The 18,530-nt window shown below is 44.3% G+C and overlaps 1 protein-coding gene across 1 annotated transcript in view; it reads left to right on the plus strand.

The window, feature by feature from the left end:
- Positions 1–18,530, plus strand: part of Skap1 (src kinase associated phosphoprotein 1) — a 297,239-nt gene that overhangs the window by 269,346 nt on the left and 9,363 nt on the right.

The raw sequence follows: 18,530 nt of genomic DNA on the forward strand, positions 1-18,530 counted from the left end.
AGAGAAGAGAAGAGAAGAGAAGAGAAGAGAAAAGAAAAGAAAAGAAAAGAAAAGAAAAGAAAAGAAAAGAAAAGAAAAGAAAAGAAAAGAAAAGAGTACAGACCAAGTCTGACTCTGGATGTCTTCCAGGCCCCTTTAAACAGTAACTAAATTCAGACCTAGCCCTTTGCAGGAAGCTAAGGGCTTTGTAGGCCCTGCTAGATGAGATCGCGATGTTCTAGTGATTTCTCCTACGACCCCAACTCAGCACCACCCTACCACAATTTCGGTGCAGCTCCAATACACCAAGAATAAATTGGAAGCAGAGAAGGGAGTGGACACTGGCCTGATTGGTATTTCAAATGCCCGAAAGCAAGGTTTGCCGTGTAATAGAATTTGTGTACATTACTGTGCTGGCATTACGGGGTAATCGAGTTACCCACTCAGGTGTGACCAGGCCTCTGTTTGCCCAGAGCCTGCAGGTGAACAAATTAACTGTTTACATTGTCTAGAGGTGCCTGCAGCAGGAGGGGGGAATGCAGAGCCAGACTGGCGGCTGGCCTTCTCTCCGTCATGATTATTTTGTTTGTTTTACATGTCTTTTGCCTTTGTTAATGGCTTCTCACTGGGGGTCCCTTCCCTCCAGTTAGATCTAAGGGGCTGTGCAGTGACCTGTCCCCTTATAGAGTAGTGTGTGGTTACCATGGCTGTGGCATTTCTATGAGATGCCTAAGAACGTTAGACTGGTCTTTTAAAATCAAACCTTCGCTCCCCTCCTCCATGACTACATGCTAATGCATCAGAGTTTAATTCAGGGAAAATGCCTCGCTGCCTTTATTCTGTCAGCATCTTTCTCCACTGTTCCGGAAGGTTCTAAGTCTATCAGTATTTCTGCCCCCTAAGCAATACCAGGTGCCTCTCTTCCTCATACTGCTAATCCCTGCAAATCAGAGGAGGAGATGCAAAGGTTGTAGTTCAAGGACCATCCCTTCTGCAAGCTCCATTCTGTTTAACGTCGTCGGCTTGGGGAGCCTCTGAGATTGGATTCACCCTGATTCTATTACCTAACTCAATCAGAGCCCTTGGACAAAAAGGAACCTTAAAAGACCTCCCTTCCTAGCTGCTTGTCTCTAAAAAACACAAATACAGATAGAAGAGGAGATTCTGTGCCATCTGGATGTTCGGCCATCCCCTGCTCTCTGGAACTCTCTCTCCGGCTCTTCCTACCTCAGCCCCAGCTGGCTTCCTTGGCTGGAATGAGCCTGCCTCTCATACCTGGAGCAAGAGAACAAACTGACGCATGCTGAGTTTAGTCCAAGAGAATGGTGTCTGGAGTACTCCGTGTTTCTTCCCTGCAAAGGCCGGTAGCCCCTTGGCTGAGCAAGAAAGGCCTCTGTCTAGAACCCTGCAAAATGTCTCCCTGTGGGATGCATGACACAGCTGTACAGCTCAGTTCCATGGACTTGTTTCCTCACCTGTAAAATGAGGGAGTTGTTTCTCCCACCCTAGATACTTCCATTCTGAACACAGTGGGCCTGATGTTGCAAGGCTGCTCGAGAAATCCACACAGCACTCTAGCAGCTTCAATGACTTGCTCCATTTGATCGACAAGCATTCCGACTGCCACCTGTTTTGTCTTCACCCCCATAGGGACAACTGGTTTACCCCTCTCAAAGTAAAACCTACAGTGCTGAGGATCAAATCCAGGGCCTTATGCATGCTAGGCCCTGGATGGTCTACTACCAAGTTAAATCCATAGCCCTTCGTTAAGAAAACACGGTGGTGGGCGTGGTGACCCTCGGGAGACAGAGGCATGCTGATCTCTGTGATTTTGAGACCACCCTGGTCAACATTCTGAGTTCCAGGACAGCCCAGGACTACATAATAAAGAAACCCTGTCTCAGAAAAGAAAGGACAGAAAAGGCTTCGAGGAGAAAGTCTGGAAGAAGGAGACTCAAGGCAAGGAAGTAAGATGAGCAGATAGAAAGGGGAAGATGTCAGCTTTTAACCCTGGGCTGTCCTTGCTGTCCCTGCTGGGATCGGAGCATGTTTGCTTGCTTGCTTGCTTGCTTGTTTTATTTAACATGTATTGGTATTTTGTCTGTACATATGTCTGTGCCCTCAGAAGAAGGCTTTGGACCCCCTGAGACTGGAGTTTCAGATGGTTGTGGGTCACCATGTGGGTGCTGGAAATTGAAACTGGATCCTCTGGAATGGTAGGCAGTGCTCTTAACCAGTGACCCAGATCTCCAGCCCTGTAATACACACACACACACACACACACACACACACACACACGATACAATATATATATGGTACATGATAGATAGATAGATAGATAGATAGATAGATAGATAGATAGATAGATAGATAGAGAAATGTACTTTATAGTTATCCAAACAGCCTACCACCTGTTCTTAGGTAGGTTATTTGTGTAACCTTGAAAAAAGTCACTTAAACGTTCTAGGCTTTAATGTCCTTATCTGTAAAAAGTAGGATAGTTTCCATTCGTAGGGTTGTGGTCAGAGAATGTATGTGAAGGTATACGTAGCCCTTAAGTAATGACAACTCCTATATAATGAGAAAAGTGGTTCATACATCAAGAACTCCTGAGAAGCTCCATCGGTTGAGACACAAAGTAAAGTTCTCTCACGTAGGTAAGAACACTCACTACCCAGTGAAGAGGCCTATGTGGAAATCCACTGTGTCTTTGTGGTTTAGAAATATCACCAGAAAGTCTCCAAAGCTCTCTTCCAGAAGAGGCCTGAGCCATGTACCCATCGCAGGAGCAGTAAGGACACAGCCAGCAGAGAGCCCTCCCGCAGACAGCCCCTCAGCACATCCAAACATTCCGAGGCCCCATGCCGCTTCATGCCCACTTAACTCGCTGACTTCTAATTTGGATCTTAAAATATATTAGAGAAAGATTTTTAATAACGAAGCGGATGTGAACATCCAGTGGATGTTCCTGCACTCCTTTTGGGCCCAGAGATTGCTGAACGGCTTTTGCTGGTAAGAGCCTCTCTTCCGACCCCTGGAGGAGCCAGGACACAGCGCCAGACACAGCAGGGAGGTTTAGCGCTTTTCAGTGGCTCCAGATTGTGGCGCTGGTGCAGGTCTCCTCATACGTAACGGATCACTCCTGAGAGCCTGCCTCTCGTAAATTACTTCCCACGATGCCGGCGACCACCGCAGAATTCAAGTTTGAACAGAGCAGAGAAAAGGTGTTTGAGAGGCCTGTTCACTCGGCTGCATTTTAATTTCCTTTTCAATCTTGTCCCAATTAATTTCACAGAATTAATCTCACAGAAGCAAACTCGGCGGCACTGAGGCTGTGTGGTTTTAGTGTGGCGGTCGCTCTGCCTGAACATGAAATAGGAGCTAATATAAAAATCCATCTGCTGTGTTTGAAATACACACCGGCTGCCGCTCGGTCCTGTCCGACATTCCAAGCATCAACAGCAGGGGGGGGAAGTGATTTGGGGGTTAGTGGCCATCAGTACCTGGCAGGGGTTCAACAACAGGTGTACTCCAAAAATCCATTCTGTCTGAGCACCATGCATGACAGGGCAGGTGCTGAATCACTCTCGGGGTGAGGACACTGTGCCCTGGCTTAGCTCCTTGTATCTGAAGGCTGCAAGGCCCCTCTGGAATCCAGTGGGCCGCTATGGCCTCTCGAAGGATAAGATGCCTCTGCTTGGATAAGAGAAGTCACAAGTTTCCTTTCAGGGAAGTGACCTGACTTCCAGCCAGCAAGATTTTTCCCCTAGGAAACATTCTTTCTAAATAGCAATAGGTGCTTCTGCGGTCTGAGATACCACAGAACTGAATGGCCAGTAGGAAAAAGATCAGTTCCAGAAGTGATTTATGGCAGTGACATGAGCGGTCCAGCAAATAGGAAGGAGAAACTTTGTAGGGTGTAGACCTTAAATCCCTGCAGACTGAGGCAGAAGCAGGTAGATCTCTGTTGAGTCTAAAGCAGCCTGGTATACATAGCAAGTTCTGAGCCGGCCAGGGACATATATTGAGGCTGTCTCAAAAACCAAAAGGAGAAACTCAGTTAACTGGAAAGAAGGACCACGTACCCCTTGCCTCCTGTGTAGATAAACTGAGCCAGACGGATGTATCTCCTAAGCTTGGGTTGTGTCCTTCACCGATGAGTATTAAATACCTCTAAGGCCTCATGCAGGGTCTTATTTCTTTGGGAATCAGCGTTGGAGCAACAAGTTGGGCATTCCTTAGGGTTGATACGGGATGGCTTAGCCGGGACAGGAAGGTCTTTTCATGGCTCTCCCCGTGCCAGTCTTTGGGCTGACTTCTTAGCTGGTGGAAACAGTGTATCATGAGGCTCTTCATGTGGGTAGATGGACTTTCTATGAACAAAGATATATTCTTTCTGTCACCTGGGATGGAATAGCCGTCTCTGGCTCCAGCTGCTTGAAGGTGGCACGGCCTGGGCTGGCACACCTGGGCTGTGTTAACATAATGCCTGTTGTAAGGGGATTTTAAAAACCCAGGGGTTTCTTCCCCCTTACCTCCTTAAAGGACTACTTAAGAATAAAGACCTTTCTCTTCCCTTGGGCTGTCCCTTCCTTCCTTTCTTAAAAAAAAAAAAAAAAGTCTGTTTATTATTTGAGAGAGAGAGAGAACATGCAATGATACTTCCTCTTTTAGGTGTGTTTGGTTGAACATGACAACACTGCTCATAAAAACCCCTCAGTTAATCCCTTCGATCACTTTAAAGGAAGGATTTATTTATTTATTTATTTATTTATTTATTTATTTTTAATTTCAGGACTCTGAGGGAAAGGAGGTGTTTGGTGACATCTAGTGTCCATTTAGGACTTCCTCAGGCATCGTACCCTCGGCTTGACTGGGGGGGGGGGATGGGCTAAGGTTATTTGGGAGGTAATTTGGGAGTCGTAAGTGGGGAAATATAGGCCTGGGGCACAGACTGCCCAAACAGTGTGATGAAACTGATCAATGCCTGTCAAAGAACTATTATTCACCTCTGACCTAACCAAAGGGGTAGGCAGGGGTAGACCATCAGAGGCTATCTTTTCTTATTTATAATGGCATGGGGGAAACGCAGAAGGTGTCCCCGCCACCCCATTTCATGTTAACAAGCAGGTCAACACCGTGCTGTGATGACGAAGATGATGATGATGGTGGTATTTTCTCTCATTAATAATCCCTTTGGGAAGCAGGAGTTAGGGGGATTCGAATGGGATTTGGGGTCAGCTGGAAGGCAACGGTCATACACCGGTCAAATTCAGTAGAGGCCATTCCTTTCCCCCAGACAGGAACCAATCGTCTAGAACAAACCCTGGCAGCCTCATTCCTTCCAGGTAATTTTTATAAATGAGGGGGTACCCATTCCAAGACAAAAGGGAGAGGGTGCTTGTTTGTGCGCACATGCGTGCGCATAGGCCTGTACGCAAGGGGCCAACTGCACGGCAGCCCTGTCCCATTGAATCCTGCCTCTTTATTATAAAAACCCTTTAAGAGAGAGAGAATACAACTGCAGTTTTCTCTTTAATCTCCTTGTTTCTAAACTGTTGTCCTAGACAGGATCTTTCACTTTCAAAACACACACACATACACACACACACACACACACACACACACATACCCCAGAGTCAGGTAGAAAGCCCCACACCAGATGTTTACACAGAACCACATAAGCCATGAAGGGGCTAGGTTAATGCTCAGAACCACCCAACGCTTTACAAACTCCAGGATAAAAAAAAAAAAAAAAAAAAAAAAAAGCCAGCCATTTATTTTGCAGTGAATTTATAACAAATGCTGTTAAAGGCTTCGTCTTTTGACAGAGGTAATAATAAATTCACTGTTAAAGACGGTAGTTTAATTCCTTACACCTCCAATACTGCACAGAGTAAACCATATTCATCACCGAGTAATTTTTTACCACATAAATCTTTAAAACTAACCGGCGAAGGCTGTTGAGACTGAAATATTGTGAATTTATTAGATATGCCCATGTAGTATTGGATTCAGAGGTTTCCATTCGAATATATTACAGGGAAAATTTGTGTCTTTAACTGTGACATTCTCTCCATTTCCTGCCGCCAGTCCTATAACAAGCTGCTCCTCCAGAGTCAGCTACACGTCTAATAGACAGAGATTTAGTAATAAACTCCTTGCTAATCTGCCAGAGAGGCTAGATGACATTTCAGTGATGTGCCCTATTTAAAAGGAGTCGAGAAAGCTTTGTTTCTGTGTAATTACGTTCTCAGAAGGAACCCAGCCTCCCTCAGTCACTCCTGCTAGGCTTTCTCGAATGGTTTCCACACTCCAACCAAACTTGCAAAATACTGAAGCACATTATAGTCTCGTCACAAACATACAGAGCAGTAATTTCTGTCAAAGTTGGAAGATTCATTATGGGAAGTCAGGGGCAACCGTGAGAATACAGAAAGCAAGAAGCTGCTGACATCCACGGACAGAAGATAGTTAATAATAATTAAAAGATTGTATTGATTCTCAGACCAGAAATCATAGTCGGTGTCTTCAGAAATCTTGCTATTTTAAAATTTTTCATGTGACAAGACATATTAATGACAATTAAATCCTCAAGATTTGAGCAAAAAAAAAAAATCCTTTTGCCCTACTATATTTTGAGTGAGATTTTGAACTGATAAATGAGAAAATTCCAAACTTTTCTCAATATTTACCAATTAAGCAATGTTTAAACTATAACAAATTGGTGATATCAAATTATATCTCCAGTTCATTTAGGGGATGATAATATACTTAAATTAAAAATATTTTTTTTATTTAGAGATGCTTTTTTTTTTTTTTTTTTTTTGCATAACGGCACAAGAGTTTCTCTGTCCTTATATTGTGTTTGGGAGGAGTTCCAAATCCAGAAACTTCCATGGAGCTTTTATGCACTTTTTAATTTCTTTTTCAAGAAAATGAAACCAACAAAGGAGAAGACTCTCCTGGCAGCTCAAGACTGCAGCCCATCGGAACAATTGCTAAAAAGACAGGACTCTACTGTGAAAATAAGCATAACACCAGCAATTAATATTCAGTGTTTCACATTCTAGTCGAGAGGATGTGTTTTTCTTTGTGATGTGGCTCATAAGCTGAGAGTGTCGGGAGCCAGATTCCTTTCCTGCATGAGGATTAAGGGGGAAAAAAAATAGCAACAACAATCCTCCCCCATCTGTAAATGAATGAACATCTTGATTTTATAGCTATTTGCTTTGTAAAACTGAGAGCTGAAACAAAAATTACTGGATGCCTAAGTAACACTTTAATTCGGAATTCATTTACGCAGTAGCTATGGAGTTGTCACAAACCATAATGCAGTATTTAATTAAAATAACAGAAGTGTATCTAGATATGTCCTGGGGTAGCTATCACCAAATGATAGTCTGTGCCATCAGTATTTTGTTTATGAAATGGCAGATTCTAAGGTGCAGCGAGGCTGAGGCGAGAGCATAAACATTTTAAACTTGCATTTTTAGAAAGGTTCTTTTTTTTTTCCTGCTGCACCATTAATTTTTTTCTTCTGTGGTGTGTGTGTGTGTGTGTGTGTGTGTGTGTGTGTGTGTGTGTGTGTATAGTCTGGGGGGGGGACTTTTGGGATTGTTTTGCTGTGGATAAAGATCTCTCTTTCTAACTCTTGCCTTTCAACTATTGACCTCCCAAGCATCCAAGGCTGTGAAATTCTGTCTGTTGTCATGGAAAGGCTCATGAGGTTCACAGGAGTCACAGCAAGCGTGGGACATCTCAGGCAGAACTTGGACATGGATTCCAGGAGGGTAGGCTCGCTGCGCCAGTTCCCACCGTCTTCCTTACACCTTTTCCATCCATAAAATGTTCCCATGCTCGCCTGCTCTACCCTGTGGATGCTCACCACGGATGCCTTCCCTTTTCATAAACGCATGGCATCTATCTTGCACGCACCCATCTATCTCCACGTTCACATCGGCTGTCCCCTCCACCTCCTTGTCTGCAGAATTATGTTCAGCAAGGTCCCGATTTATAGGAAATAAATAATGAAAATGGAAGGGACTGGGAAAGATAATCGAAACATTCAAATTGTTATTTTTCACTGCACTTTACACAAGCAGAGCATCTGTAAACACCTAGAGAAGGTGTTGTCTGGTCCCTAAGAAGCTATGCCTCCAGAAAACCCCGACCAAGTCTGTCTCTGCCAGCACTGCTTCATCCCTGCTCCAGCTCTCCTGCTCTTGGAGGCTCCCGCCATCTGACCTTTTTAAAATGGTAATTCATACCCTGCTATTGTTGTCTTTCTATCTGATTCTTATTTATCCTGCGTATAATGGCGTGTTTGTCACCACTTAGGCTCTGTAAAATAATCCTAAAGACAGTAACACAGAAACAATCATGACAGTCACCTTCTTAAAGAAAAAAAAAAAAAAAAAAAGTCCTTGTGGTTGCGGTAGGAAGATGTTCTGAGAATGGTCTCACAGCCCAGTCCTACAGCTAGGGTCTCCTGGAAGGAGGATTTCGTCCACATTTTTTTGTCTACATTTGTAATTATTTTAGCCCCTTTCACAGGTCACATAAAAAGTTAATTTCAATCGCTGCTAATTTCCGTCCAACAAGAGCACGGTACTTTAAACCACCCAAAATAATTGGATTCAAAACAAATTTAGGAAATTGAGTGTGTTAGAAAGCAAATAAAAATATCCTTTTGGTAGGGAGGAGGGGTGAAAGTAGTAAAAATGGCCTTTTTCCCCCTCTCTCCCTTCTTTCCCCTTCGCAACTTTGCCATTAAAGTTGCACCTACAGCTAGAAGTTTGTCCGTGAAAAATGGTCATTTTGTTTCTCTGCTCAAAGAATGTTATTAAAATGCTAATTTAAAAGAAAAAGGAGTTAAATATCTAGCGATGGTGCATTCTAATTGCAGCCATAATGAGCTCTCTAAATGTGCATGCCCCTGACACACACCAAGCATAAACAGCAGTAAACAGATCATTAGTACCCGCGTTCATTTATTCTGGCGACCTTACCATGACCCCACCGAGGGTAGGGTGAAAAGCAGGTGGATCTGGCTGTGACACCCCCTAGAGGGATCCAGGAAATGAAGCTATAAGCTGTTGTCATGGAAACGCCTATGTGTGCAGATGATGTAACACACCGACAGACTGTAGGGCCCCCGCAACTGGGACGTTCGCCTTTCCCTCGCCGGAACAATCTTGAGGATTAAATTATTCATTTCTTTAATTCACAAAGCAAAAGGAATCCTAATTTTCTTGGTGATGTGCAACACTCTCCCATTCATCTAGGGTCTAAAACACAGTGACTTGTCCCCTCTTTCTCTGAACCCACTTTCTAGTCCCAAGTAGCTGAATTTGGCGAAATCAAGTGTGGAAATGCCGCCGTAATCCAACACTCAGTATCTGCACTTCGAGGAAAGAAAACCTAAGGATTTCTGCCCAAATTAAAAATGTAAAGTGTCCTTTCCTGATGAGGGCACCTTGGGCAGGGTTTAAATGTATACTGCTTTATTTGTTGCAAAGCAGCAGCAGAGAACTACCAAGCTACCAAGCCCAAATTCAATGCCATGAGAATGGAGAGTCACAGCCCCTAATGAGCACCTCACCCTAGCAAGGTGCAAAACAGAGATGAGAAGCAAGCAGCTGCTCACCCCTCCCACGCTCAATTGAGAGAATGGAGATTAATAAATATAATTCTTTAGAGAATGATTCCACTCTGTCCTACCCTGTTTTGCACCAAACAACCTCAATAACCTTACGGCAACAATAGAATAACTTTTCTTCTTCTTCTTTTTTTTTTTTTTAAGAAGCAGAAAAGACGATCTCTGGAAATTATTTTAAAATAAAAAATCTCCCAGCCTGTGCCTCCCTCTCGACCCCCCTCCCCATTGCACTTTAGATGAACCTGTGATATTGTAGCAATGGCCCTTGAAGTGCAGTGGGGAGGTGATTTAGGAGAATATTAAAGGCAATGTGGAGATTCAAGGCGCCTCTCTCAGGGAGATCTGGAGAAATACGCAGCACAGATGGGCCGAGCAGATTAAACATTTCCGTCACATTGTTTCCAAATTGTGTTGCGGTGCCTGAGGCTGGTACTGCGGTCAGAGCAAAACAGAGTGGCAGAGCTGCGAGCTGCACAGTTTATGGAATACATATTAATATGCCCGTCTCACATGGTATCACAATTCTATCAGCTCTGAAATGGGGCTGCCTCTATTGTTCCTGAATGCTGCACCCGGCACCTTGTTTCCTCCGGTCTGTAAATGTTTACCTTGCCTTTCCCCTCTCTCCGGTAGGTGAAGTGTAAGTTGTCTGCTCCGTTCCAGGCTCTCTTTACAAACCTGCTTCTCTTTACCCCTCCCTCCATGATTTCTCTGTGGCCTCTGCTTGCACTGCACACAGTTTTTCACACACATTTCCATCACCAAGAGCATCTGGTGTGCACAGACCCTACACACCTCCCTGGCCTTGACTGCGAGGTCATGTGTTCATTCACACTCTCTTCAGGACATTCAGGCTGTATCCTCCCCCTCCCTCAAGTGCTCCCAGGTCCTCCATGTGGATCACACAGTCTCCTCAGAGCACTCCGTTCTTAAACTGGCCTGGGCTTTGTAGACTTGTCCTTGTGAGCCCCCAACAGCTTTTGCTGACCCACCTTCCAATGCGCTCTCTCTCTCTCTCTCTCTCTCTCTCTCTCTCTCTCTCTCTCTCTCTCTCTAATAACACCTATCTCCTCAGACAAGCAGGTCCATCAATCATCAGGATAGCAGGTTCCCTGAAACGTAACAATAAATAAAACTGGCTCAATTGGAGCAAATTTAATGACTCATTTGTGTTATGATCTATAGACCAAAATTCTGAATAATGGAAAAAGAGAAAATGATTGCCAAGAACCTTAAGCACAGGGTAAAATAGCCTAGAGAGGCCGCCAAATGACTCAAGGTTTTAGCTAAGCACTAGGCTCCCATCCTTTCCAGTGTCACAAAACCACCAGCTAACCAGCCAACCATTTCCTTATCCCTTCAGGAAAAATCTCCTCACAGAATGGTTTTGTGCTGAAAAATGGGTATGTCCATCTTTGGTAGACTATTCATTTTCCTAGCTGAGCTGAACCCCACAAGTTCTCTTAAAGCTTAGGCTATCTCAAAGAAAATTCCCAAAGCTGAATTTTAGGAGTTCAGAATTTGTAGGCCAATCCAGAAGGGGTAGGGGTGTGTGTGTGTGTGTGTGTGTGTGTGTGTGTGTGTGTGTGTGTTGATCTTGGAATATACAATCTACTCTGCTTAGGAATTCAAATTTCACATCTTTACAAATGATAATATATGATAAATGATCTTTATTAGGAGAAATAAGCAATCATAAACCAATACTTCCATGATTGATTGGCTTTTCCCATACATATATCAGGCACTTATTGATCTTCTGTGTCCAAGCCTGATTGATTGTTTTCTTCAAGAGGGAGTCTCTCACTTACAACCCTAACACAGTGAACTTTGACGGTTAAGAGAATAAAAGTCTCAAGTGTCTCAGGGCCTCTTGTTGCATAGAAGCTTAGAGGCCATTTTGATGTGAAAAAGGAGTGTTTCCCTTAGGAACTCACCCAAGGCCTCCATAACAGAGCCTTTTCAACGGAGCTAAGCACGTCAGAGGCTTGGGCCAAAAGCCACTGAAATCTATGAAAGCCTTTTAAGTCAAAGTGTAAATGCTGGTCCCTATGCAGGTAAATATGGTCAGGAAGGGAGAAGATACAGGATACAGGGAAGGACCCACACCTACAAAACCCCAGCAAGCAAGGAACAAGGATTCTTGGTGGCTGTTGTTAGTTATATTTTGTTCAGTAAAGTAGTAGATGTCAATAATAGGACAAAGTCCAGACCTAGGCCACGAAATCCAGTCTTTTCCTCCAGGGAGCTAGTCTGAAAACTGGGGAGGATTCATAAACCCTTTGAGGATCTAATGAAGACTCCAGGCATGGGACCCATATATACTTCCACACAAATTTTAATGCCAATTTCGAGAATTCAAAAAAAGTCTTTCCCATCCATCCATAGGCAGGTTAAAAGGTTGACAGATTCCAGTGTAAGACTTGAAGCCTTAAGAGGCTGTGAGCTCCTTCTGTCGGAACAGCCTAGGATTCACTGAGCCTAGAAATTGAATTCTCATCCCAAGACAGGATGGTCATTCCAGGTCATGTCTGTGATACTCCAGGGGAGCCATGGAAGAGCTTATACAAATAGGAACCAGCAGGGAGGGGAGAAATTAAAATGTAGCAATCATGGAGTAGGGGTATTTAATCTCTTTTAAGGCTTATGATAGGCGCCTGCTGGTTTTCTCCCTGATGCCCCCTGACACCTACTGACAGGGTATTTACAGCACCACACAGGGGCTCAAGGCCCTGTGACAGGAGGAACACGGAGGAAGCCTATCATAATCTTGAAACCATAAACAGCAATAGGAAGACACTGGAGGCAGAGTCAAGCTGTGTCACACGCCTGTTGTTGATGACCATACTGCTTTTTGTTTATAGAATTGGCTGTTCTTTTTATGGCAGGTCTGGTGGGCTGGTTTTGTTGTTGTTTTCTTTTCTTTTCTTTTTGGCTTTGTTTTTCCTTGTTGATTGTGATCAGCAGCATACATCCCTTTAGGGATGTGTGCCATCCCCCATAAACACTTCTGATTGTGGGTGACAGTGAGCACTGTGTCCAACTCAGGTTCATCCAACCTGCCATTCACCCAAGCCAATCGTTCCTCTGTCCTGGTCATGGAGACCAAACACCAACTTTCATCTTCAAAACCTCATTGTTGGGAGTAGAGGGCGTTCAAGGAGATTTGACAAGGTTCAAGTTGAGAGAAACAGATGTTTGATCAAAAGTGGAAAAAAGCAACATGCCATATTTATTTCTTCCAGATGAGGAAGATGTGATGTGAAGGAGGATATATGAGGGGTTTTGTTGCGGGCTCTTGGTTTGGTTGGTTGGTTTCGGTTGTTTGTCTGTTTGTTTGTTTGTTTTTGTTTGTTTTTGTTTTGAAGTTTTTTTGTTTTTTTAATCTAGAACATATTCAGGTAATAATTCTGTACCATTAAGACCATTAAACCCAGCACTGGGGAGGCAGAGGCAGACGGATTTCTGAGTTCAAGGCCAGCCTGGTCTACAGAGTGAGTTCCAGGACAGCCAGGGCTACACAGAGAAACCTTGTCTTGGAAAAAAACAAACAAACAAACAAAAAACAACAACAACAAAAGACCATTAAAGTCTCACCTTTAGCCTTCATAGTATACAGTGTCATGGAGTGGAGAACATGTGTAGTTCGAATGCCCCAATGATATACACATTTATAGGTGTGTGTCCCCAGTTTGAAGGTAGAGACACTCCTGCATTGGAGAAGTCTGTAGATCTCCTGGGAGCCTCGAAGCACTCTTCCAATTTTTTCCAAACAGCTGGGCCAAGAGAAGTTCAGATTTTATGGGGAAAACATTGATCCCAGAAATTCAGTTCAGTTCGATCCTAAAAACTAAAACCCAAGAATCAGCAACTTAATAAAAAAGCAGTAAATTAGCACCTCTAGACAGTAGAAGAGTTCATTCAGAGCTTGGGTCTGCCTGGCTGAGCCAGTATTCTCTCCATTTTAATAGTTTAATAAAAATTAGCATAATTAACGAACATCTGTATGATCCAGAGTGGTGCAATTTGGCACTTGGAAACGAGGGCTTAAACATGATTGCTGTGAGTTTAATGTTGTTTTAATTCTTTTTGGCACTGTGCAGTGAAATAAACGTTTGGTGGTGATAGTTCTCGGCCGGATCTCATTTGCATTTTTCTCCCTTTGATTATGAGCAATTGTGGACTCCCCAGCAATTCATCAAAGTAGAAATTATTTTAAAATACCTCGTGGTGTTCAGACTGGGCTGGAGCAATGCATGGGGGGTGGTAGTGGGAGAGAAGGCTCGAAATTTCCATTCATGCTTTAAACCACAGCCCTGCAGCCCTTTTTTTTTCCCTGGTATCCAGCCAGGGGATGAAATCTGGAGAAGACAGTCGGATCCCAGGACCTGTAGGTGCTTTGATTAAGCTCCCAGGCTTCCACAGCACGACACATATGGTCTCTGAGACTGTGTTCTCCTCTTCACTCTTCTGCCGGCTCTTTTGTTTTGAAGGGCTCTCAACTCATTTCTGGTCTCACCACTGTGCTGAGACCAAGACATCTGTGGTCGGCAGGTCAGCGCTCCCCTCCAGCAAGAGCAACCTGACTGGGAGCCTGGCCTTGGCAGGTGCCCTGCTGAGCCTCATCTGCTTCCAGTGTGCACCCTCTATGAGTTGGCAGAGAGTACATTTCCAAGGCTTGGTTCCCTCCTCCTGGCTTCACCGTCAAAGGAGTCTGCAAAGTGTGAGTCAAAAGTCAAGGGTCATCTCAGCCAATCCCCGTAGGGCCAGTGGATTATGGGAAGCCCTGCACACCTCACCGATACAAAAGCTTGACTTGAGGGAGCTAACTTTGGTCAGAAGACAGTCCTGCTCACCCTCTCTCTGCCTTTGAGAAAGCAAGTTCTTATGAGTGGCTGTGAGAGAGGAAGTCAGAGGGTCACAGCAAAGCCAATGCAGATGTAGACATTCTTGCAGCTTGGTGCACATGGGTCAGCTCTAGGAGCAAAACCTAAGACAGAAAGGATGAAGATGCAGTTCAGACTGAAAAACAAGCTAAAGGCAGAAACTGGGCTAACTTCAGCATGGGAAAATAGAAAATGACGTCACTTGCATTCAGCTGAGCTTTTTTTTTTTTTTTTCTTTTTCTCAGCTGAGCTTTGAAATGTCCTGTCAGACACAGACTGAGGTAGCCTGAGTGGGTCTCATATGCAGACACACTAAAGAGGGAGGTGGCCTGGTGGGAGGAAGAAATGAGGAATAGTACAAAGAGTGGCAGACAGATGCATTCAGTTATATAAGATGTTGTTGTTGTTGTTGTTGTTGTTGTTGTTGTTGTTGTTGTTTGGGGTTTTTTTCTTTTTGCCTGTATATTTGGGTGTGTAAATGTTCACATGGGTATATACAGGTGCACATGCATGTGTGTATGTGTGCATATATGTAAAGGCCCGAAGTAGATAGTAAATGTCTTTCTTCTTCTGTGTGTTTGTTTTCTGGTTTGGTTCAGTTTGGTTTGTTTCTTTGTATTTTGAGCAGGGTCTCTCTGTATAGCCCTGCCTGTGTTCCACCAGGCTGGCCTTGAACTCACAGAGCTCCATCTGCCTCTGCTTCCCAAGTGCTGGGACTAAAGGTGTGTACCACCACAGCCAGCTTTGGGTTTCTTTCTTGATTGGTTTCTATCTCATTCATTGAGGCAGGGTCTCTCCCTTGAACCCTGAGCATCTAGCCGGCCTCCTGCTTCTGCTTCCTGTGAGCTGGAGTTACCAGCAGCTGCTGTGCCCACCTGGCATTTATATGGATGCTGAAGATTGGAACTTGGGTCTTCATATTTGAAAGAGAGGGACTTCACCTATTGAGCAACCTTCCTATCCTTATTGAGTTTGGGTTGAGTGTGATCATGTGTATATGTGTTTTGATTTGGGGGAGGGATATTTTAAGTTTCTTTTGTTGGTGGTAGTTTGGCTTTTGATTTTATTTGTTTGTTTGTTTGTTTGTTTTTGGGCCAGGGTTTCACTTTGTAACCTAGGATGGTCTTGAACTCATAACAGTCTTTACTTCAGCCTCTACAATGCTGGGATTACAGGTATGAGCTATCACAATCAGCTCCTTTTAGGACCTTTTAAAATTCAGTCTTGGGGCTGGATAGATGGCTAAGCATTGGCATGGTTGAGAGTATCTGCTATTCTTACAGAGGATACAAGTTTGGTTCCCAGTTCCCACATGTGGCAGCTTATAACTCCTTGTAATTCCAGCTCCAAGGGATTCAACGCCCTCTTCTGGCACATGTGCATAGATAGATGCATAGATAATAGAATGATAGATAGATGATAGATGATAGATAGATAGATAGATAGATAGATAGATAGATAGATAGATAGATAGGATAAATTGATATGATATGATTTATACAATATCACGATCTTAGTAAGTTCCAGGCTAACTTGAGCTAACAAGTGAGAGAGACTCCACTCTAGAAGGAAACAGAGTACTTAAAGGATTAGTTCAGTAATCACTATCTCATATCTGTGGCATCTGAGACTCAGCAGGTAGGAAACCATTTGGGGCCACTGTCTCCAAGTGCAGTTGGTCTCTTTCTGCCACAACCTGTTCAGTCACTGGGGAAATAGGCAGGAGTTGGTTTAGATGCATTCTGTTCAATTGAGAGTGCAAATTCTTACTGCCCCATCATTTCTCCGTGGCCTCACTTAAAATGCATTTCTGTAGACCCACTCTGTGCTTACTGCTAAGAGTTCAACAAACAAAACCAACATGGGTCGGCGTTTAAAACATGCCTGTCCTAGTTAGCATTAACTGTGAACTTGACATAGTCTTCAATCATCTGGGGGCCAGGACAGGCTGGATTTAATAATTTTCTTTATCACATTGTTCTCTGGTCATCTCTATGACAGATTGTCTTCACAGACTTTTATATATATATATATATATATATATATGCTTTGCCTGCATATATGTCTATATACCATGCTGGGTACCTGGTGCATGCAGAGGTCAGAAGGGGGAATTGGGTCTCCTGGAACTGGAGTTATGGACAGTCATGAGCCACCATGTGGATTCTAGGAATTGGTCCTGGGTCCTCTGGAAGAGCAACCAGTGCTCTTAACCACTGAGCCACCTCTCCATCCCTGTCTTGAGGGTACCATCCATAGGCAGTGATCATGGGCTATGAGCAAGCCAATCAGTGAGCCAGCAGCAGCATTCCTCCATAGTCGCAGCTTTAAGTACCTGTCCCGGCTTCTCTCAGTCATAGACTGTAGTATGGAAGTATAATACAAAATAAACTCTTTCATACTTGTCTTAGTTGCAATGTTAATGCTAAGAAGGGACACCATGACCAGGGCCACTTTCATTTAATATGCATTTCATCGGAGCTTGTTTGGTTTCAGAGGGTTAGCCCAAGACCATCGTGGCAGGAAGTAGACAAGCGGGCCTCTGGAGTGGTGGCTGAAAGCTTTACATCCTGAGCAGCAGGCAGCAGGCAGGGGTGGAGGCTGCAGGGGACTAGACCCTGCCGTGAGCTTTTGAAAGCCTACTCCCAGGGACAAACTTTCTTCAACAGGGCCACACCTCCTAATCCTTCTCAAGCAGCTGGGGACTAAGCATGCAACTACTTGATCTTCAGGGGGCCATTCTCATTCAAACCACACCACTCCCCTAAGTTGTTCTGGTCAGAGTGTTTTTACCACAGCAACAAAACAGAAACTAGACTATATCTAAACCAGGTGTGGTGGTAAACATCTGTAGTCCCAGCACTCTGGAGGCAGGAGGATCAGACATTCCAGGGCAGCCTGGGCTACATACACAAGCTATATAAAGAGAAAACAGAGAGGGCACTGGGCACTTCTCACCCGGCGGGCGAGCAGAAGGCAGTGTGGTAAACTCTCCTGGGAAAGCATAGTGTCTTCACAGTAGATAATAGAACAGAGCCCTCAGACACAGTCAGAATGGCAGGGGATGCCCCTTAGAATGTGTGACTCGGGAATTGAAATCTGAAGGCTGCTTAGAAGTGAGTTCCGTGGCATGGAGACACAGAGGCTATAGAAACAGAAGGCAGGAAGCATGAGAGAACCCATAGCCTATGGAAGAGCCTAGGAGGATTCTGTTCTACTGAGGAGGTGGGTGACAACACCTAGCACCTCACAGGACAGAATCACAAGGAGCTTCACCCATCCTTTAAGAAGTTGGCAAGATGAAGGTGTGCTGCGGCAGAGGGTTGTGTTGCTGTCCATGGTCTGTACTGCCACTGGAGACCATGCTGAGGTCTGTGGCATGTGCTGATGCTGGAGACCTCGTGGAAGTCCATGATCCACACTCCCACTGGCTATAAAGGGCAGTGGTATCTGCAAAAGGATGGCTTCAGACTCACAGTTGAGGAAAGTCATGGAAGGCTTTTGTACCAACCCCTACCTCCCCTCTCTGTCTTCCTCCCCTCCCAAAAAGTAACGGTCTAGACAGGAAGCTGTTGGAGAAAACTCTTAAAAAAATGTGATAAGGAAGCTGAAGTGTAGCTCTCCACAACTGAGGTCTTGGGTAGGGATGCAGGTGGAGGGGGCGCAGTTTTCTTTAAGGGGCTGGCCAAGTATGGAAAACGCAATCGGACTTGAAGTTTTTTCTTCGGTGGGGGGAAATCACAAGGGTGGGAGGCTGATCTAGATGGACTGGGAAGTGAGTGTGACTGAAATATGTTATGTGAAGTTTCCAAATAATTAATAAAAATATTATGTTTGAAAAAAAAGACATTATCAAGAGCCAGGCATTGTGATACACTGCCTTTAATTCCAGCACACAGGAGGCAGCAGCAGGTGGATCTCTCTGTGAGTTCAAGTCCAGCCTAGTCTACAGAGTAAGTTCAAGTACACCAAGAGCTACCCTGTGTCAAAAAAAAAAAAAAAAA

The sequence above is a fragment of the Mus pahari genome, chromosome 14 (genome assembly GCF_900095145.1).
Source record: "Mus pahari chromosome 14, PAHARI_EIJ_v1.1, whole genome shotgun sequence".
NCBI lineage: Eukaryota > Metazoa > Chordata > Mammalia > Rodentia > Muridae > Mus > Mus pahari.